The sequence below is a fragment of the Peromyscus californicus genome, unplaced genomic scaffold (genome assembly GCF_007827085.1).
Source record: "Peromyscus californicus insignis strain IS unplaced genomic scaffold, ASM782708v3 Scaffold_7__1_contigs__length_154581171, whole genome shotgun sequence".
In the NCBI taxonomy this organism is placed as follows: domain Eukaryota; kingdom Metazoa; phylum Chordata; class Mammalia; order Rodentia; family Cricetidae; genus Peromyscus; species Peromyscus californicus.
Genome location: NW_026294595.1, coordinates 136,014,771 through 136,036,951, shown reverse-complemented (window position 1 = coordinate 136,036,951; position 22,181 = coordinate 136,014,771). Strand labels below are relative to the sequence as shown.

At 44.2% G+C, this 22,181-nt stretch overlaps 1 long non-coding RNA gene across 1 annotated transcript in view; it reads right to left on the bottom strand.

Annotated features, from left to right (window-relative positions):
• Nucleotides 1–13,677: 13,677 nt before the first annotated feature.
• The window catches only part of LOC128101710 (uncharacterized), a 103,798-nt gene continuing 95,294 nt past the window's right edge, over nucleotides 13,678–22,181 (bottom strand). The window contains exons 3-5 of the long non-coding RNA XR_008215170.1: nucleotides 19,153–19,257; nucleotides 16,777–16,978; nucleotides 13,678–15,813 (exon numbers count right to left, since the gene is read on the bottom strand). This is a non-coding gene — a long non-coding RNA (uncharacterized LOC128101710). The remainder of the gene's footprint in view (nucleotides 15,814–16,776; nucleotides 16,979–19,152; nucleotides 19,258–22,181) is intronic.

Genomic DNA, 22,181 nt, shown 5'->3' with positions numbered 1-22,181 from the left:
TTCTAGAAGGAAAATGATTTTGAACCAGACTGATAATAATCTTTACTCCCATGCACATCATACTCTAGCTGGGTATAAGGCAATAAATAAACAAATAAATCAACAAAACATATGTTTTGGGGTCATGATAAATTCTACGCAAAAGTAAGCAGGAACTGGGATGTCCTTGCACCTACTTGTACCCTGGCTCCACAGTTCTCTCCCTGCACCTGCTTGGGATACACATGGTGGCCCTAATGTGGACATAATCCTGTTAAGTTCCATCTGTTGGGCTTTTTGTCCCAGGCTACTGGGTTGTGACCCAGGACAGATCTTATCAGCCACGCCACTCAGGCATGATTCCCCGGGGGGCCGAACTGACATCCCTAGTCTTGTGAAGGTGGGGCCACCAGATCCACAGCAATGCGCCTTGTGTATCTTACCTCTTCCTTTCAAATGAGAACTAGAGATAGGCATGTGGGCCTAACACTTTAAAAAGATCTTTACTGCTTCGTTTAACTAACGTATTTTTCCACATAAGTTCCTCTGCTCAAGCATTCTTTCTAATTACCATTTTCCTTTTACAGTATGTTGTATAGCACTGCACAGAAGTAAGCTCATGGTGAGCAAGCACCCCCCCGGGTGGCAGGGAAAATAAGGCCTGGCTATTAGGGGGTTCAGTGAAGCGGCAGCTTCTACATCTTCCCTGCAGGAGGGAGAAACAGCCCAGAAACTGCATTGCACCAGGCCAGACCCAGCTCAGTAGGACCTGGCTCTGAGATGGCTTTGTAAGGTTGGAAAATACCACTGTCTTTACAGGGGTTGTAGATCTGTCTATCTATAAGTCTGGAATGTTCTGGAAATTTTAAGTCACTCTGTGGACTTAAGGCACAGCCACCTGTCCCACAAAGATTGGATTTCCTTATCCCATCAATTGGCATGTCAATTTGACAAATATGCTGAGAAGCATCTATTATGGGATGCATTCAGAACTTAAGTGCAAGATGAAGAGAAACATGTTAAGTTATAAGAGCTAGCAAGAAACGAGTGTAAGATAAAGCTGAGCATTCATAATTAATATTAAGTCTCTGTGTCATGATTTGGGAGCTAGTTGGTGGCCCAAAGGAAAGCCTGGTACAAAGGGCCACTATCTTGCATTGCTCAGGGTACAGTTGTAGTCCATGGAAATCAGAAACCAAGCAAAGGTCTGAGGTGGCAGAGGCTGGGCCATAGGAGGCTTTGGGAATTTGATGGGTAGGCATTGTCTGTGACTATCCCAGCAACAATGTTTAGGAAGTTGGGACTGAGAGAGCCTAGAGGGGTTTGGGGAACCCCAAGTTGTGGCATGGGCTACCCGAGAATCTATTCTTTAGATCAGAGCTGATTCTCACAGATCAAAGAGAGATTAGCAGATCCCTGGGACTATTAGCACAGGCATGCTTTCAGAGGGTAATTATCAATCAAACCTCAAGAGCCTGGGCTGGGAAGTTGATGACTCAGAGGAAGTGCTTGTTGTACAAGCATGAGGACCTGCATTCAGATCCCCAGCTGATTGGTTACTCTTATGTTGTTGTGATAAAACACAGTGTCAAGAAAACACAATTTATGGTTCTAGAGAATTGAGTCCATCATAGCAGCAAGCAGCAGGCAGGACAACAGGAACTAAATGCTGAGAGCGCTTGACCATCTTGAATAGCAAGAACAAAGCAGAAAGAGCAAACTAAAATTGGCTTGAGCCTTTACACTCTCAAACCCTGTCTCCTGTAATATACTTCCTCCAACAAGGCCACACCTCCTAAAGCTCCCCCAAAGAGCGCACTAACCAGAGAACCAAGTGTAGAAATGCCCAAGACTATGGGAGCATTTCTCATTCAAACCACCATACCCAGCAACTATGGAAAACCTAGGTATGATAGTCCATGCCCGTACTTCTAGTACTGGGGGCATGAAGATGGAGGTTTCCTGGGCTTTGCTGGCCAGCCAACCTGCTTGAAACATTTAGCTCCAGGCTCAGTGAGAGACACTGTCTCAATAACAATGAAAATATAAATTGTAGCATAATAGATGAAGACACCCAACATTGAGCGCTGGCCTCTGCACATATGTGAGCTCACACATATATGCACACATACAAGCACATACATGCATACACCACATATATCAAAGAAGAGAAGAAAACCCAGGGCTCTAAACTGCCTTGATCCTCTGCTTGAGAGGGAAACAGACCATCTAACAGACCACATTTTATTCTTCTGTGTACACCACTATTTATGTAGATATTGCTATAGATTGTGTACACCACTATTTATGTAGATATTGCTATAGATTCAGACATAGATTCACAGAGATCCTCAGTGTACTGAGTCACCGAGCCCCAACCTATGTGCTTTATAAATACTAACATTCTCACTGCAACAGGATGATTAGCTACCACTGTTGAATTTACAGTTAAGGAAAATTTTAAAAAAGAGGTCAAGTAACTTGCTTACAGATTAAAAACTATTAAATGACAAAGCTGGAATTCAGACCCAATCTGGCTCCAAGGTTTTTGCTTGCTTGCTTGCTTTATTTATTTGTTTGTTTACTTGCTTACTTTTGAAGTACTGGGGTTCAAACCCAGGGTCTCACCTATGCTTGGCAAGCATTCTACCACTGAGTTATGTCCCCAGCTCTCTTTTTACTTTTTAACTTCTGAGACAAGGCCTTACTAAGTTGCCAAGACTGGTCTTGAGCTCACTCTGTAGCCCAGGAAGGCCTCGAAGTTCAGATCTTCCTGCTGCAGCCTTCTGAGTAGCTGGGTTTAAAGGCCTGCATTGCCAGGCCCAGCTGTTGGTATTCTTAACTACTGGCTTGATGCTCCCTGGCACCAGTGAGACAAACTGGAGAAATATCCCAGGGCCCTATCCCTAGAATTTGCTGGGCTCCCAGAAGAGGTGCATGTCTCTTTGGCCAGTACCACAAGCGGCTCCTTCTTTTCACCCCAAATCCAGATCCCCACTTCTAGCCTTTGCGCTCTGACTTGGAGATCACACGCTGAGGCCAAGGGCAGTCCTCTGGCACAGCATCAAGAACTCAATCTTGGCAACAGGATGTCAGCTGAGGCTGCTTGGGTGTGGGCTGCCTCCTCCAGCTTTATTAGTCCCTTTTAAAATAGCTACTTCTATTTCAAACACCTCCACTTGCCACTTGCTGCTCATCTTTCAGCACATCCACCGTGTTTGCCTGTCATCGTGATCTGCTGCGTGGAATCTCACAGACACGCTATTCCGTGCGAAACAGCAGCCCCTGGAGAGAAAGCTTCTGTTCCCTCTGAAATGATGCCGTTCTCCAGCTGTCTTGTTCTTAAAGGTGAGCCTCCGCTCACTAGCTGCCCAACCACTAATTTCAGCTTTTTGATCACAGTTTTTGGTAGAGCTCGGAAGAATCTGTGGTTAATCATGTCACTTCACCCTCCTGTTTTGCAAATGAAGTAACTAGGGCTTAGAGAGAGAGCTGGGCTTGGCGGAGAACACACAGCCAATCAGTGGCAGAGCTGGGACTGCCAGTTAACATGGCAAGATGGAGGTTAATAATAGTAGTCATAATAATTCACTATTTTTACATTTTAGAAAACGTAAGCTCTCTTCCTCGTGTGGACTCATGTGGGTGGCTGTCTCTACTCATCAGAAAGGACCCTCCCTTTCAAAGCCATCTGTCTACCTACACCTGGAATCTCGAGCTTTCTCATCCCATAAGAGTCCAATCAAGTGCCTGTGATGACATGTAGGGTTTATCCAAAGACACCAAGCAGGTTAAGCAGATGGTTCATTAGTAAAATGCTTGCACACAAGCACAAGGACCCGAGTTTGGATCCCCAGCACCCATGTAAAAGGCCAAGTGTGGTGATATGCCTGTAATTCTAGTGCTGGGAAGGCAGAGACAGGTAGATCCCTAGGACTTGCTACCTAGGTAGCAGGCAACCTAGCTGAAGCAGCAAGCTCCAGGTCAGTGAAAGGCCCTGTCTCAAAAAGTAAAGTAGAGAGCAACTGAAGAAGACAGCCAGTGTTTCACACACAGAGAGAAAGACAGAGACGGAGAGAAAGAGAGAAACATGAGTTTATTCAAGACTCTCATGTCAATCCCACAGTCCTTCCAGGGATGACTCTGTAACTATACTCCTCCATCTCTCTTAGGGTGATTGTTTCCCTTTGGGGTGGTAGAAGCAGGTTGAGATTCCCCTAGCTACATTGAAACACCTCCCCAGTAAAGAGGGCAATAAGACAGGTATGGTGCCACACATCTGTAATCCCAACATTCAGGAGGTTGAGGCTGGAGGATTGTGAGTTCAAGGGCAGCCAGGGCTATATATCAAAACCCTGTCTAAAAAAAACATCAGAGACAAAAACTAGCAATGCTAAGTATCTACAGTGAAGTCCCATAACATGCATCTCACCTAGCCTCCACTTCCGTGAGCTAAGACTCAGAGAAGGAAAGTGTATTACCCAATGCCACATTTCTTTGACATAGAAATGATGTCTGGATAGGTATGTACAGTCTAGATAAACCTAATATTAACATCAACCACTGGATAAACACTGCATGACTTTCCTTATTGTTTTGTTAAATAAAAGTTCTCCCATCCTATAAGGAGTAGCAGTAAAAGTTTAAGACACCAGCAACTTGCCCACCTCATCCTCTGTGGTCCGAAAACATGTCCTTAATTCTGGTTGCACATCAGAAGCTCCAGGGAGGCTTTGCAAACATTCACATTCCCAGGCTCCACCACAGAGTGAATGGACCAAGTCAGGGAACAGAGCTCTGGAATCTGATTGTTCAAAGCTGCACAAGTGATTCCAAAAGATGGCCAGGGATAGGACAGAGAGATTCTCCTGATAGCCAAGAATCATATCCATGGATTTGAGTCATTACAACCAAAATGAATGTAACTGATAATATCATATGAGCATTAAGGGCTTAATTCTAATACAATTGAAATATAAAGCTGAGAGAGTATGAAATATTTCTGAGCACAAGAGCTCTTTCTGGACCATACCCAGTACCCAGAGCAAGTTTAGAGCATCTTCATGCACCCTTGTTTGCAAAGAACACATGATATCAAATACCTAGTTAGTATCACCAAGTATCACCTAGTTGCATCACCAAGTGAAAACTGGTGTCCAAGTATGTACAGGACTGCTTGCTTTTGTTATTGCAAGTTAAGGAAAATAGATAGTGAATAATAGTCCAGAATTAATTGGTCCTCTAAGGTGATCTTTTCCTCCTTTATCTCCATTTCTTCCTCATAAAATCCAAGTTGACCTTGAATTAAATAAGAAGTCTAAGTCCCAAGGTCAAAATGTTTTGTCACTTGTTGATCCTAGTTTCATTTGTGTTACTGTGACAAAAATACCTTGACCAAAAGCAACACAGGGAAAGAAAGGAAGGGTTTATTTGGTTGACGATTCCAGATCGCAGCTCCATCACTGAGGAAAAGTCAAGACAGGAACTCACACAGCTAGTCACATCACATCTATAGCCAAGAACAGAGAGAAACCATAGACTCACACTGCCTGCCTGATTGCTTCTAGCTTTCTTCTGTCTTAGTTAGGGAGATCAGAACCTCTGACTAAGGAATGGTGCCACCCACAATGGGCTGGGCCTTCCTATATTAATTAACTGTTAAGACAATCCCCCATCGGCATGCCCACAGGCCATCTGATCTGAACACTCACTTTCTCATTCAGGATTCTAGGTTGTAGCAAGTTGACATTTGAAACTAACCAACATATTTTCATTTCTGTGGTATTGTGAGTTGAATTGAGGACCTCTCACTTGCTTGTCAAGCACTACCTAGTCTCAGCCCTGACCAAAGTTATTTCAAAGGACAATAAATTCATACAAAAGTCAGGAAGTCAGAAGGAAATACAGAAAGATAGACTCCCTATGAAACTCCAAGTAACTGTGCCTTGAACTTCTTCACTCTACCCAACCAGATATTGTCCCATGGTGCACACTGGAGACAGGATGCAGGGAATCCAAGAGCATCTTTGAAAGTGAAAATTCAACAACAAATGTATATATACTTTTCACATTGATCACCTGCCTCTGAATTCACCATCAGCCCAACCAGAACAACCTGCATTCACAATTATTCCCATTTTAGAGATGAGGGAAAGGATCTTTGGAATGCTCATGATCCCACAAGATTTGAGCAGATATAGCCACCCTGTTCCCTGAGTGAGGAGTGATGTCTTTCCCCTGTGGAGACAGCTCTGCTGGGATACAAGGAAAAGCCGAGGGAGAAGCAACAAACTTTGTTTGTTTGTTTTTGTAGAAACCAAGGACATCTCTGGCCACTGGACTGCTTTATCAAACTAGAACTTGTTTGGAAGGAGTCTGGTGGGAGATCAACCTCAGCTCCCTTCCCCATCTCTTTCCCTAAACCCGCCCCTTCAAAGCCCGCCAAACACAGCTCCTCCCCCAGAGAGGCTCAGGATGACTCCCACAGGGGATATATAATCGGCATCCCAGAAAACATACTCGTGGTTCTTCCAGTCTCGAGTCCTTGTCTCCTCTCTGCGGGCCAGGGAATCACCCAGGACTGCTTTACCCATTAAAACTGAGCTTTCCAATTTGGTCTGATTCAGTTTGTTGCAGCGGAGAGGCCTTCAGCAGGCCTTCAGCAGGCCTAAAACTTATCAGAACTCTTTTGAGCTAGAACATCACAAATATTTTTGCATCTCCTACTTGAGAACAACCAAAAAAAAAAAAAAAGAGGAGCTGGAATGTGAACGTCAGTATTAAATCGTCCATCTCATCTTTCATCAGTCACTATCCATTCTCATACGTCATTCTTTCAAATCCTTGACTCGTTTCCTTTACTCTCCTGAGTTTCTCATCACTCTTCCTTCTACCAGGAGCCAAGAGTTGATCTCTCCTATCTCAAGGTTCATTCTGCCATGCATCAGAGCCAGGCAAGCCCAACTGCCCAACAACAGTCTGCGCCAACACAGAAAGGGAGCAGCAAGAGAAAACTGTTTACCTGCTGGACCCTGGGTTAAGGTTAGGTTCAGTATTCCAATCCACCTCGTAATAAACCTGGTGAGTATACACTTCCCTCCAACAATAAGAATGGGGGGAGGGTGAGAAAATGAAGAAACCTAGCCAAAGTCACAGAGCATCAGAGCCAGGCTTGGAAACCCGCACTAACATGGCCACCATTGTTTTTCCCACAGTGCAATGCATCTACAAGAGCTAGGGAAGGGAACCCAACTAGACTGGTTGGTGGAGAAAAGCCAAAGTGTGCAAGTAAAGTTTGGTTATTAGAATATTGGAAATGGTTCAAACTAAAGGAGAAGGTCTCAGTAAGAGTCCTGATAGGAACACAATGTTGCACTCAAATCGAGCAATTTGAAAACATTTTACTAAAGAGAGCATTTCCAAAGATGTAGGCAGGATGAAAGATGACAATGAAAAATAATGCATAACTGGAGGTATAGTCATGAGTAGGTGCTCTTACCTACACCAGCCTAGAATGAGCAACGGAATGAGAGACGGAAATTACTAAAAACTGGAATCAGTGGAACATGAAGAGAGCCACCTGACAGCGGTCTGGGCCCCACTGAGGCGCAGGAAGGCAGATGGGACATAAAACTGAACCTTGTTCTCTTCCTTCACGTAATCCACTGTAGAAGCTGGCATGACAGGACCCTCTGCACAGGCAGCCTCCCAGGCCTAGCGATGGGGGAGGAGTGAGGAAGAATGGAGTCAGAGGAGCATGGGTAAGGAACTTACCTGCCTAGTTTTGAAAAGAGAAAAGAACCACAAAGCCTCAGAGTCAGACCGATGGGAAGGTGCGGGGCTGGGTTGCAGGCACAGGTGATCATGGGAAGCCTGCTGAGATGAGGTGTGCCAGCTAAGATGTTCCTCTTAGGGGCTCAGGGCTCACTCTGTGCTAATTATTTCGGCTAATTTGAAACTCATTTTTCTGTTTAACAGCTGATACCACCCCTGCCTTTTCATGATGCTTTTCTGGTTTTCCTCCTTCCTGCTTTCCAAAAACACAGTTGGGGTAGTTGGAGGGATGGCGTAGTGGTCAAGAGCATGTGCTACTCTTATAGAGGACCCAGGTTCAGGTTCCAGCGCCCACATCAGGTGGCTGGCAACCACCTCTAACTCCAGTTCCAGGTGATCTGACCCTCTCTCCTGGTTTCCACAGGTACTGCATACATGTGGTACGCATACAGATAGGCACACATTCGCACATACATATGCACAGAGAGATAAAACCCATAGTGGTTAAAAGCAGAGGTTTTGACTTCCTTTTAAATTCCAGCCTTATTTCTCACCAGTTGTGTGATCTGGAAAGATTACTGAACATGTCTCCGTGTCAGTTTCCTCATTAGTAGAGCTATATATAGTAATATGATAATTATTATTTAACTTAACAAAATTATCCCAGCACTGCACTTACATTTGTTTCTTTTAGAAGAATCTCTAATCTTGTGACCTTACGGAGGATTGATACATAACTCAAAAAAATATTTTTAATTTAGTAAAATTTGAATGAAATAAATGATTTTAACTTAGGCTAAGTTCTCTGAATGTCAATTCTTTATTTAGTTATAAATTGAGGCAAGCACATACACTTCACCCTCCTTCGAGGTTTATGAGATTCAAAAGCATCCTGGATAAATGTTCACAGTCCAGATCTCCCACATTTTTAAACAAATCAATCCACAGATAAAAGGAAGTATCCCCTAAACATGGTATATGTTCAATAAAGTTCAATATGTTTCAAAGCATTTTTAAAAGTGTTTCCTTTAATAAAGCCTTGAAAAATGAATATGGCCATGGGTAACATTGTACCCAGCACAGACTAAGAGCTCAAAAAGTATTAGCAAATATTACTATTATCACACTCCCTCACAAATATTTACTGAGCTGTGAGTTAGATAAGGAATCCTCTGCAATGCTCATGAGTTCTAACAAATATCCACACAGAGATGCACCAGCCATTCTGGCCAAATAGAAGGAGATGTGCTAATGGGCAAGGAGGAGTCGCCTCTCAAGAGAGGCTCCAAGGCTGCAGCCATAAATCAAAAGGAAGCCAGAGGCAGAGAACAGTGAGTCAAAGGCAGGAGTTACAAAGTATAACTTAAAGAATGTGAACTTGGGGCAGAACAGAGGATGGAGTCCCAGACCCCCTTCACAACTCTGGGTAAGGAATATTGATCAAACCCAAACAGCAGTCATGGAGTTCAGCTAGTGTTGCACCCGGAAATTTGGGTGTTGCATTTCGTACCCTGGAGACAAGCGTCCTTCCCTTCCAGAGCAGTGGGAAAAGCGTGCTGCCGAGTCCGTCTGCATAGGAGTCACCTCATTTTCATGAAACACTGCTAGAGCAAATGGGAACAGGAATAGCTAAGCAATAGGAAGACTTTTAAGAGGCAAAGCTGTGAGAATTGTTATCACACAGGCTGGGAGGTCTCTGCGATTGGTTTGTCATGCCGTAGAGAAACCGGTTGGCAATATACCCACTGGACCAGCAGGGTAGGCATAGAGACAACCCTCTGCTGAAGGACAGATCCAAGAGGCAGGCAGTGAGCAGAGGAAAAGCAGCCATAGAGTAGGGTCAGTGTTGTGGTTTAAATGCGAAATGTCCCCTATAGTCTGATGCATTCCAACGCTTGCTCCCTAGCAGGAGGCATTGTTTCCCAAAGGCTGTGGAGCCTTTAGGATATAGAACCTCACTGGAAGAAGAGGGTCACTAGGGGCTGGGCTGACCTTCACAACCTAGCCCCACTTCCTGTCCGCTCTCTGCTTCCTGCCAGTGGACACTGCTCTCAGCTACTTCACATTCCTGCAGCCAACCCACCCCACCTGGTGGGCTGTACCCACTCAAAAGACAAGTCACACTGTCCCGCCCTTCTTCCTCTAACTTGTTTGTTTGTTTGTTTGTTTGTTTGTTTGTTTGTTTGTGGGAAGTGTTAGGTAGTTGGTCATCACAACAATAAAAATAGCAACACAGTCAGAAAGGAAGTTAGCCTGAGTGAGTCATATGAGAAACAAAGCAAGGTGGGGAGCAGGCTCCAGCCCACAGGTGTGTTAAGGGATCCCAGAAGCACCATGCTGAGTCACATTCCCCCCATCACTCGCTTGGGTCAGTCTCTTTACTTTCTGTTATGATTGACAGTGGTAACAGAGGCACCATGCTGAGTCACATTTCCCCCCATCAACTCATTTGGGTCAGTCTCTTAACCTTCTGTTATGATTGACAGTGCTAACAGCTCACACTTTCTAAGAGACAAGTCATGCTTCAGACACAGGGCTTGCCTCTGACACTCAAACAACCAACACAGCAAACAAGTCATTTTAAAAATAACGTTACCTTGATGCAGAGGACCTAAACGGCAGGTCTAACATTATGCAACTAATGAAAAGAATTAGAATAAAACCCTTGCCTCTTACTCCTGCAATGAAGCTCATACTGTTCCTTAAGGAGGGCAAGTGGAACAAGCCACGCCTTGATCTCTTAAGAGAAGGTAACACTTTATGTTTGTATCAGTCATTCACATTTTAGTATGATAGATTTCCAAGCCAGTCTTGGGAGTAAAAGAGCACGTGGGTGTCTAGAAATGTACAAGAAGGGCTCCACCAAGGGGTGGGACACAAGCGCTACTGTGAACATGGAAAACAGTTTCCCTCTCACACAATTCCCGCTTCTTTGGGACTCACCAGGTTCACCACAAGACATTGCAGAAATTCAGTAAATGCTATTAAGTCCTCACACTCCTCTAGCTGTGCTGAGTACCTGAGCACTGACGTTCCCATCCCAGGATGGAGAGGAGGCAGTAAATATGGATGCAAACAAGAATGTGAAATAGTGAGGTGGGCACGATGGCTAAGTGGGTAGAGGCACATGCCACAAAGCCTATCAATCCCCGGGTCTGAGCTGGTGGAAGGAGAGAACTGACTCCTTCCAGAGTCCACATGCGTCCAGTTTCGACGGGCGGTGGTGGCGCACACCTTTAATCCCAGCACTTGGGAGGCAGAGCCAGGTGGATCTCTGTGAATTCGAGGCCAGCCTGGTCTACAAAGTGAGTTCCAGGAAAGGCGCAAAGCTACACAGAGAAACCCTGTCTCGGAAAAAAAAAAAAAAAAAAAGAGTCCACATGCATGCCCCGGCACATGTGTGCCCACACACATACATACACATACATACACATACAAAAAAAAAAATACTTACTTAGTTATTCATTTAGTTAATATAATCAAAATAGTTTTTAAAAGAACATGAATAGTGGCCATGTTATAAAGACAGAGATGTGTCAGAGTGGGGTAGCAGGCTTTTAAAGTGACAAAGCAAGCTAGGGAGATGGTACAGTTGGATAAGGTGCCTGCTGCACAAGCAAAGACCTGAATTTGGACCCTGAGCATCTAGGTAAAATGCTGAATGTCCTACAGGTTTGTAATCTCAGTACAGGGAGGAAGAGGATCCCAGCGCTTGCTGGCCAGGCAGTTTAGCTGAATTAATGCGCTTCAGATTCAGTGAGAGACTCTGCCTCAAAAATACAGGGGACGGTAACAAAGGAATACACTCAGTGTCAGGCTCCCATTTCCACTTGGATAAGCACATATGTATGCATATATGAACACATATTCACACCCTACACAAAGGAAGAAAGAGAAATGGTGGGAGAGGGAGAAAGGAGGAAGCAAGGAGCAGTTGCTACTTTGGGTTTGGAGCTCAAGGAACGTCTCCTGAAAACATGATTGTTGGGTAAGCCTTGAACAAAGAGAAGGTGCTATGTTCACCTAGATCCAATTGGTTGAAGAACAACATCAAGACCTAGGTGATGTTGAAAGAACAGTGACACTGGCTACTCACTCTTAGGAAGTTAGACATATTCTGTCATTCCACAATCAGAAAATGCTCTAATGACCTCTATTGTACAGGTAAGGAAGTCAGGGCACCAAGGTTAAGTGATATTTTTTTTTTCCTAAGAGCAGATGAAGACCAAAGGGAAATGTCTTATTAGTAGTTGGATCCCCAAGTACACATGCAGCTTCCCTGAGGTCCCTGGGGTAATACAACCAAAAAGCCTAGAGATGAATTTGAGGTCACCAGGGCCATTTTCCAGATTATGTTCAGGACCCTGACTCCCATAGCTGGGGTCCATACCAAGAATGAAACTGAATGGCAAGACCAGAATGATGATGTTTAGCACCCAACTTCCCCTAGGTTGCCCACTCAGAAAGCATTGGCATTGCATGGGAGGGGTGCATGGGAGGCCAGCAGCATACCTGCCCCTATTCATATCATCTTGGTTGTATGACAGAGTTATGAAAAAGGAACCCACACTCATGAGGTATATATATTAGGTCTACTTTGGTTTCATCATCCCATGAGCATGATGCAATGGTCTTAACCCAAACTCGGGCACCGTGAACTTCAAACCATCAGAAAATCAAATGGTTCAAATCCAAAGACTCAAGCACAAGCTCTCACTACCATAAACAGAAAGGGCTGTAGGGGCTGCGGAGATGCCCTGTTTGTTAAAGTGCTGGGGAGACAGACATGTGAAGCTCTGGGGCTTGCTACTCGGCCAGCCTGGTCGACTTGGTGAGCTCCAAGGCAGTAAAAGACCCTGTCTCAAAAAAACAAGGTTCCTCGGAAGCACTTGAGAACCAATAGACAGCCAAAGTTGTTCTCTGGCCTCTGCATATACATGTGTATGCACCCAATATACACACAAATGCACATACACACACATGAGGGAGCTCTTTGCTCTCTCCTCACAGGCTTTATCTCAGCTGAGGGTATCATCAGCAAGCCAGAGTCTAGCTCCCCTGTTCCCCTTTACCCTCTGTCCCTCCTTGTTTTCATTAAGAGAGCACATGTCACATTATAGCATTACAAGAGTTGAGCAGATACTGGGGAGTGGGAAGGAATAAAAAAAAGAAGAGGGAAGGAAAGGTGGAGCCTTCTGAGGTGAAAGGAAAGAAGGACATTACAAAGTCTCTTCCCAAAGAGCTCATAACAGATGGGGCAAATATGCCCAAAACATATGACAACAACCCAACATGGCATAGTACAGAAAAGATCCAACCAAAATGTAGAGAAATCTCAGAGGCAGCAACAGCCTTTACTGAGAGAGCAAAAACACACTTGGCACCCAGTTGTGAATGGGCAGTGGGAGTTCATCAGGTTGGGAGGGGGGACAGCATTTGGGCAGAGAAATTGGTGTATGTAAAAGGCCAGTCAGTGAAAAATCCATTCTATGGGGATCCAGATCCCTTCAGAATAGGAGATGTGATAAGACCTTATGTTGCCCCCAAAGTTGGAATTCTAGAGCTGCAAGTGGAGCCCATACCCAACTGTTCCCTTCCACACACATCTGCCACATCTGCCCTATAACACGTTTTGGCTTTATGCCTGACTCTGGTCACCCCTACCACCATTGTCATGAAATGTCATTAATCCACAGCCTTTTAGCTGAGCCTTTACTGTTTCAGTCTGGTCTCCCTGTCTCTGAGTTCTCCATTCCAATTCATCCATTCCCAATGACTCTTCGTTTTTTAAGGCATTTTCAAAAGGTCTTCCTTAACTCATCGTAAAGCAAGGATACTTTCTCCAGCTAAATCTCAGAAGGAGCACCAAAAGGCAAGCAAGAAGTGAGATTGACCTGCAAGGACCATAAAACTGAGGACCAGATCTGTGCAAATGATAGACACATTTTATCCATTTCTCACATCTACTTACTCAACAGTATCATGGGCCACTTCACTCTGAGCTAGTCTTCACACTGGGTGCAGGGCAGCAGATGGCATACAAATGACACCAGCGTGTTGTCTCCATAAAGACAACTAAATGTTCATCAAATATTTATGCAAATAAACATGAAGTCCCAATCTGTAATAAGCACAATGAAGAAAATGTGAAGGGAGCTCTGTGTAGTTGCAATGGTCTTGAAAGCAATCAGGGAAGATGTCCAAGGACAGAACATTTGCACGAGATGAGGAACATTATAACCAGATCCTAATCAGCAAAGGAGTGCTGTCCTATTTCATCTGGAGTGGGAGAAGCTTTCTAATGACAATGGGAACTGGCAGAAGTCCTCAAGTTGGTTGTCACTATTTGTAAAAGTTGACACAAAGGGCTGGGTGTTAGCTCTGTCAGTAAACTGCCTGCATTGAAAGCACAAAGGCCTGGAATTGACCTCCAGAACCCACATATACAAAGCCTGGCATGGCAATGCATACTTGTATTCCCACTGCTGGAGATGTGGAAAGAGATGGATCCCTGGATTTGCTGGCATATTTGGTGAGTTCCAGGCCAGTGAGAGGTCCGGGATCAAAAACAATGAAGGTCCTTGAGGAACACCTGAGGATGTCCTCTGGCTTCCATATGCACACATACATGTATATGCACATGAACACACATACACATACATCACACACACACACACACACACACACACACACACACACACACACACACACACACACATACTCACATACATATGAACATACAGACAAGCACGTGATGAACATTTGTATTTTTACCCCAACTCTTAAGTGTTCAAAAATGTGTATAAGTTCACAAATAATGCCTTTCAAGATGCCAGCCTCTGAATTTGAAAACAAAGAATGGAGCAAATGCCACCTGGTTTCTGTGTACTCAGGCTGAACATGGCTTCCCTGGGCACCTGGCTGGCCCCCCTGTGCTCCATGTCAGATGAGATGATCCAGCTGAGGCTCCCAGGTTGCTGCTTTGGAGCCTAGAAAACAGGCTTTCATTGGCTGTGTATTTCAGCGTCCTTGGCTCCTGCAGGAGTTTAGCTTAGCATTGAAGTCTGGGCCAGAGGCTGAGCAGGGATGCTGGAAGCACATTTTGGCCGTGACAGACAAATTAGTCTGTGTGCTTTTCTGTAGACAGTGGTTAAAAGTGAGTCCCCGGGGACTGATGCAGATTTTGTCTAAGACCCAAGCAATTCATTTATCCTTTCTCTGCTTCCAGTTTGCCATCTGGGAAACTGGAATAATAATGGTGTTTCTCATTTACCTTATCTGAGCTCTTGCTGTGACGGTGCTAGATAATAAACAACTTCCAAATCTCCATGGCTTGCCTCAACAAGCGTTTATTCCTCGCAGGTGCATGGGCTGCTTGTGTTCCAGGCTACGGGCTGAGTTCAGGCTTTTCCACGTGTTTCTCAGTTTGAAAGGAAATGGAGAAGTCCTCCGGAGTATGCCTTTCCCATGGCCAGTGTCAGTTTGAACATGAAATGTTTCTCGTAGGCCTGTGTGTTTGAATATTTTGTCCCCCCAACTGGTGGCACTGTTTGGGGAGAGCATATAACCTTTAGGAGGATGGGTGTAGCTGGAGGAAATGGGTCACTGCTGGGGGATGCAGTCCTGAGAGGCTACAGCAAGGCGACACTTTCAATCCAAGGTCTTTCTGCTTCCTGGTCCCCCAAGATATGAGAGGTCCTAGCTTCAAGCTCTTACTACCTAGAACAATTGTGTCTTCTCCATCATGGTGAACTGTGCCCTTTCAAACTGTAAGCCAAAACAACTCTTTCCTCTCTTAAGTTGCGTGTGCCAGGCATTTTGTTGTACTAGTGCAGCCAGTCACAGGAGTGCAAGAGGACCACCCAAGTAACCTGAGTACACGGAAAGCTTCTGATTGAGGGTAGGAGTGGGTGGAGAGAGGGCTCAACAGTTAAGAACACCTGCTTCTATTACAGAGGACCCATGTTTGGTTCTCAGCATCCACATAGCAGCCTATAACCATCTTTTAATCTATTCCCATGGGATCCAACATTCTCTTCTGACTGGACATATGTGGTATACCTACAAACACAGGATAAAAATAAATATTTTTTAAAATAATTTTGACTAGACATAGGGCATGTTATATCTACTCACATCTCAGTAGCCATAATAAATCTCATATCCAAGTTCAAAGTTCAGTAGTCCTACCCACATGGTAACCGTGGAAGCAGCAAGAAAGTGTAGTGCTATTGATTTATAAAAGGAATAGGGAGTAGGTAGGTAACCTTATTTATTCATTTTTCTTGCCTCTTGTTGATCATTAAAAACTATGCCTGCTAATTTTTGATGCTTGACAAGGATGTTCTGTGTCCCTTCCCCCTGAATCTGAGTCAACCTTCTTGACTTAATTGTGACAAGTAGAAGGCTATAGAATCAATGTGGGACTTCTAAGACAAGATCAGGAAAGGTCATATAACTTCTACTCAGGTCTGTTAGAAGGTTTACTTGGGGAGATGCCAGGTACCATGTAACAACTCTGACTATGCTACCCTAGGACTTGCCCTTCTTTGGAGGTCACAGGTATACACTGTGATTGATGGCCTAGCAGTGACTAGCATTAAGTGCCAACCATGCTCAGTGGGGCCTAATGGTGGCCAAAACCCAGCTGTCACCTGCCTATCATCACTGCAGAGTCCAAGTGAGAACAACCCATTTGAGCTTTGCCCAGATTCCTGACCAAGGTTGCTCTTGGCCCCAAAGTATCTCATCTAATCTCAGTAAGCATATGAGGCCACATTGATGTCATCGTTTTTATACTCTGAAATTCTCATGTCCACCCATCAAATGTCAGTATTAGAACATGTCACCAAGGGAGTGTGTATCTAGAGGAGCAATCAAATATCCCCTCTCTCTCCCTACCTTCCTCATTCTTCCCCTGTTTAACAGCCAATGTCATGAGAAAGTCCATGCAATTTGTTCATGCCTCTGTCACAGCCCCCATCCCCCCATCTGTCAGCCTGCTCCCACTGTCACATCACTCACATCACTGACAGCTCTTTGAAGACAGACCATGTCTAACTTCTGGACCTATGCTCAGGACAAAGCCTGGCACAGAAGAACAGGGATACTTTCCATTATTGCTTCATGTCCACTCGGCAACACTTCTCTGCATGTATGGATCACCCATGGCTCTTTTGACCTCTGCTTCTGGCTGGTTTCATCAAGGAGACATCCCAGCATGGGACTAGAGAAAAGAGGAAGAGCACAGTCTGAGTATTCATCACCACAGCTTCTTCTTTGCAAGACTGACGGATCTGACTAGTTCTCCAACTGAGAGCCCAGCTCTTCACCTATACCTGCCTCCCCTCCATGATGCTCAGCATCCAGACTCCTTATCTAGCACCTCTTACTGTCTCCCCTTCCCTTGGGCCTTTTGGCTTGCTTACACTTTACTAATGACTTCATAACAGCCCTTGCATCCATTCCTTCCTGAATTAACCTAATTGGCATGTGCAGTCAGCATCAGCATCCCACTACCCTTGAATGACACAGAGAAATCAGAGACCAGCAGCCAGATACATGTTTTCAGGCTATAAGGCCTTGGATCACAGGCTTACTTAGGCACACAGGAGGATGGACCAAACAATAATGGAGGCAGTGGTGGGTATAGCAAGCTCTGTCAGTGAGCCATTAAACTGCTGAATTGTCTCTACTCAGAAGCTGTCAAGCTTCCATCCAAGGTTTCATTAGGGGAAGAGCCATCTACTCCTTGACATTCCTGTGACAGAAAGCATTTCAATTAGAGCCACAAGAGTCCTTGAGGACCTGACACACCTCACAGCAATAGTCTCACAGTTCCCTGAGGATGATCAGGTCAGCCTTCTCTCAAGCCTTTCTCTTTCCCACTCCAGCAGCCCTCTCCGGGCCCCCACAGTCCTCTGGCCCACAGGTAAATCAATGCTTCAGCTGCCCACCCAAGGATCTCCTAAAGCTTACTCAAAAGGAATGAGATCAGCATTGGGGCAGAACTCTTCAGACCCCTGCTTAGATCCCTTTGGTGACTCCCATTTACCTAAGTTCCAGATGCTGCCTGAGCCCTATATGAACCCCTTCTACCCCCAGACTGAGTCAGGGTCTCCTGTTGTCCTCTCCCACTACACCATGCCCTCTCCATCCTAGCTCTTGTCACACTTGTCACTTGTCAGCTCCTTATACGACTGACATGTTATTTTTTTTTTTCCTGGGGAGACAGGAACAAAGTTCTATTCACCTGATAGGGGACTGTCTTGGTTAGGGTTTCTATTGCTGTGAAGAGACACTGTGACCACAACAAGGAAAACATTTAATTGGAGTGTTCTATGGTTTCAGAGGTTGGTCCATTATCATGGTGGGACATGGAGGCACGGTGCTGGAGAGGAGCTGAGAGTTCTACATCTTGATCTGCAGGCAGCAGGAAGTGAACTGTCTGCCACACTGAGTGTAACTTGATCATAGGAGACCTTAAAGTGACACAGTGACACACTTCCACCAAAACGGACATACCTACTCCAATGAAGCCACACCTCCAAAAAGTGCCACTCCCTATGAGCTTATGGGGGCCAATTACATTCAAACTACCACAGGGACCAAGGACAGACCAAAGTACAGATTCTCCTGAAGTCCAACTGGGCAAACCAATGAATGTATGATGTTTGCTTACAGAGCACAGGTAAGAGGTTACTCCCAGGAGTATAGGTAACCCCCAAACAGCTGCAGTACTGTAAAACCCCACTCCATCATAGATGATGACCTCATGAGAGCTACATCATGGAGTCTTTTCAGTCAAACTTCTACTTCCTGCGTCCTCTAGTGTCTCCCAAGATCACGTGTAGATGGAGAAGGGCAGACAGTAGGAAGGGTCAACAGTCCTACCATATGCCTAACTACCTCTTCATTGTTCTGCTCCCCATTAATCTCTACTTCAAAATAATGACCACATTATCCCTGGAGGAAAGAAAATCCACAAGGGTCACCTACATTCTCTTCTCCAACCAGGTCACTCCCTCAGCTCCAACTCTTCTGTGACTTCCCTTGTCCCTTGGCTAGAGCCAGTCCTCCCAGTGGCCCAGGAGGCCTCCATGACCTTCCAGTCTTTCCTTTTCTCTTGTTCTAAGCCACTCTAGCATTCCTTCAGTGCCTAGGACAACACCAGCAAGTCCCTACTTCAGGGCCTTTGCATACACTTGTTCCTTTGCCTAGAATGCTTCTGCTTGTGAAGTCTCCTCCCCTCCAGCAAACCTCTATCCCAACACAGCATTTATTATACCTCGGGTTAACAACAGTTTAGAAGATTCGCCATGCACAGAACACAAGCAAAGACCCAAGAAATACAACCATTACCCCTCTTTCATTTCCAAAAGTCAATGCACAGCTCCATACCAGAAAATTGTGGGCTGAAGGTATGACTCTCAGGGATGGCTTTCCAGTGCTGTTTCCCCAGCTGACATTGTTGTTTGATTCTCTTCCAGGCCATGTTACACTCTTCTGCAAGAAGAAAATTCAAGACCACAACATTCCCATCTATGAACCTCCCATTTATGGTTGATAACATCACACAAACCATATTTTCTGTTTGATTCTTTCTTTGACTAATTGATTAAGGCAAAATACATGTATAACATAAAATTAGTTGCTTTAAAGTAAACAATTTGATGGCACTAAGTGCATTCCAGTGTTGTGCAATCACTACTTTTATCTAATTCTAAAACATTTCCATAACTCCAAAATGAAATCTCACACTCATTAGACAGGCATTCACCACTCCACCTCGTGACTTCCCATCCCTAGAAACTATCAATTTGATTTCTATTACTATAGATTTGTCAAGTCTGTATATTTTATATAAATGAAATCACGTGTCAGTTTTTTATCTGTCTCTTTTTATTTAGCATGATTTTTGGAGCTCCATCTACATTGTAACTTGTATCTGTGTTCCACCTTTTTTTATGGATGAATAACAGAGCATTGTATGCATATACCACAATACGTTTATCTACTAATCAGTTGATGGACATTTAGGTCAATTCTGTCTTTGGTGATTATAACTACTGCTGCTACGAATATGTGTATGTGGCTTTGTCTAACGTCTATTTTCAATTCTTTGAGGTATACAGCTGGGACTGAAGTCACAAGGTTGGCTGGTTACTCTGTGTTTACATTTTTTAGGAACTTTCAAACTTTACCACACCACAGCTGAAGGATCATACATCTACCACCAGAGCACACAACTTCTAATAGGTCCACAGCTACCACCAGAGAACAGCATCCAACAGGTCCCTAGCCATCATACTTTCACCTTCATTTTTATCATTATTTCAAGTTATGATCATCCCAATAATTAGGAAGTAGAATTCCATAGTAATTTGCTTCACTCTGCCCTGATAACACATGTTATTGCACCCTGTTTCTTGTGATTGTAGGCCATTCACTAAAACCTCAGTACTAAATCCACTATCATTCCATACAAGTAAATATGGCTCAGACATAGAAAGAAATGAAAAGTAGATTCATCTACCATGCAAAGAACCTCCAAAATATTATGTTAAGGAAACAGAGCTAGAAGATTTAACCCTTTGTTATTGTCTGAGAATTTGTGGGTTTAGGTCTTGCATTAAGTTGTTGATCCTTTTTTTTTATATTATCTTTCTTTTTAATTTCATTGAAAACAGATTTTTTTCTCTCATACAATAAATATATGCTGCCCCAATTATCCCCCTCTCCACTACCTCCAGTTCCTTTACCTTCCCTTTCCCCCAGATCCAGTATCCCTCCATTTCCTCTTCAGAAAAGAGCAGGCCTCCAAGAGACGACAACCAAACAGGACAAAACAAGATACAGTAAGACAAGGCAAAAGCCTTCATTTCAATGCCAGACAAGGCAACCCAACATGAGGGAAAGCTTCCCAAAAGCAGGCAAGAGTCAGAGACACACCTGTTCCTATTTTCAGCAGTCTCACAAAAATACCAAGCTAACAGCCATAGCATATATGCAAGAAGACCTGATGCAGACCCATGCAGGCCCCAAGCTTGCCACTTCGGTCTCTGGGACCCATGTGAGCCTTTCTTAGTTTATTCAATGGGCCATGTTCTCTTGGTGTCCTCCATCTCCAAATCACAGAGCAGCCCAAGAGGTACAAGGTAGTAATAGGCAGCAGCCTGTAGAAGATAACTGCATTCTGAGCCAAGGGAGGGGTCCCCCATAAACAGAGCCTAAGTTACCAGACATAAATGGGAAGCTAGTAAGCCACAAGGTCAAAATAAACAAGACTCCTATAACAGGCTTTTATTTGGACCACCAACCAACTCCCAAATCATGGCGTGGAGACATTATTAGTTATGAATGCTTGGACTTATCTTAGGCTTGTCCCACTAGCTCTTATAACTTAAATTAACCTGTTTCTCCTCATCTACATTTTACTTCAGGGCTTTTTACCTTTCTTTCATTCTGTATGTCCTACTTTCACTGCTTGCTCTATGACTGCCTGTCTGGCGGCTGGCTGGCTGGCCCTGGGTGTCTCCCTCTCTGTCTCCCTCTTTCTCTCCTCTCTTCTTCCACACCACTCCAACTAAAAAAACCCATGCTACACCCCTCCCTGCTACTTCCTGTCAACTAGTTGCTAACCCCACCTCTCTGAGCCCAGGTTAATTTTATTTAATTAACACAAATGCAGCACATCTTTACGTAGTTAAACAAATGTAGCATAAACAAATATAAGACATCTTTGCCTAGTTAAACAAATATTCCACAATATTTCCCTCTTTTTGTCCAAATAAAAAGAAAAGTGTTAACTTTAACATAGTAAAACTATATACAATAAGAACAGTTATGCAATAAGAAGTACATTTACAATATCCAGTCCCTTTGCATTTGGCAAATTTGAAGAAATCACTCTATTATCTCTCCTATCTTGATGAGTCCAAAGCTCTGTACCTAATTTACCTCTATCATAACTAAGGAACACTGTAACCACAACTATCTAGTCTTCAACTCCATCAAAGGATATAATGTTACCTGAGTAAACAGGAAGTGCCGAGCAAGCCACTTCCAAAACTATAGGAATGACAGAGACATCCGATCTCCTGGACAGTCAAGATTCCTCTGCAATGTTGGGGCACCCATTTTCAGCCTACAGGCCTAAAATATCTAGCAGGCTTCTCTATGAAGCAGAAATTTTGAAAGACTGTCCTATCTTGTCTTGGTAAAGTTCATCAGTCCTTTTCCTTCATCTCTTGCTTGTCCAGTTTGGACATCATACTGTCAGCAGTCAAGGCAAGGACAGTTTCTTGCCCAAATGGCTAGCTTTGCCACATTGAAAGCAAACTCCATATGGAGGTTTTCAATGCCCATCATTCTTTTATGAAGTAGATGGTGCTGCCAGGAGCAGACAAGTCTTATTGTCATGAAAAGCC